The sequence below is a fragment of the Echinops telfairi genome, unplaced genomic scaffold (genome assembly GCF_000313985.2).
Source record: "Echinops telfairi isolate 266 unplaced genomic scaffold, ASM31398v2 ScPeMD7_7459;HRSCAF=8497, whole genome shotgun sequence".
NCBI lineage: Eukaryota > Metazoa > Chordata > Mammalia > Afrosoricida > Tenrecidae > Echinops > Echinops telfairi.
The window spans coordinates 6,054,831-6,055,560 of NW_022111359.1; the positions used below are offsets into that span (position 1 = coordinate 6,054,831).

Sequence of the window (730 nt, forward strand, 5' to 3'; positions counted from 1 at the left end):
CTCAGCCACGCGTCGCGGGCTTTCTCGTTGTCCCCCCCCCTCTTCCCCGTAACCGGCCGCGGGGAGCCCGAAATCCGCACCCCGTTAAGGGACCCGGACTCGGCCAAGGTCACACGGCCGGGAAAGCGTGGCGTCGGGATTTGAACCCGGTGCCTCGGGCTCAGCCCGTTTTCCTCAGGGGAGAGGAGGTAGCCCGTGACCGTTAGCGCCCGCACGCCCGTAATTGGGAGTGGGGGCGGGGGGGCCCGGTTTCAAAGTAAACAAAGAAAACGCACAGCGAGGGAAGAGGGACTCGAACGGTTTTTAGTGCTCGTTTCGGGGAAATGGGAGGCTGTCGTCGTGCTTTGCGTTGCTGCTGGATGGCGTGGTTTTTTAATTCGACTCCTAGCGCCCCGTGTGTCTAGCCCCCCCGCCCCCCAGTCTGTAATCTGTGCCGTCGCCGCGCACCAGGCCTTGTTTCCGCGTAGGGCCTAGGTGGCTTTTCACCACCAAGTGTGGTTAGCAGCTAGTCTTGCTTGGCCGAGGTAAAATTCCACTGGGCTGGGGGAGTAGAGGAAAGCTAGACGGACGGTGTATTCGTGGGTTCGGTCACGATCACGGGAAAGGCACAAGACCCCTGCCCACGCCACCCCCCCCCCCCCTTCTTGGCCTGTTTCTTCTGGGCAAAGAACAAAATTAATGATGCTTTTGTGTGAGGACTAGGTAAGAGGGCATGAAATGGGCCAGGCAT

The 730-nt window shown here is 60.5% G+C and overlaps 1 protein-coding gene across 5 annotated transcripts in view; it reads left to right on the top strand.

Moving 5' to 3' along the window:
- SAFB (scaffold attachment factor B) overlaps positions 1-730 on the top strand; it is a 22,514-nt gene that overhangs the window by 631 nt on the left and 21,153 nt on the right. The gene's annotated exons all lie outside the window — the stretch shown is intronic.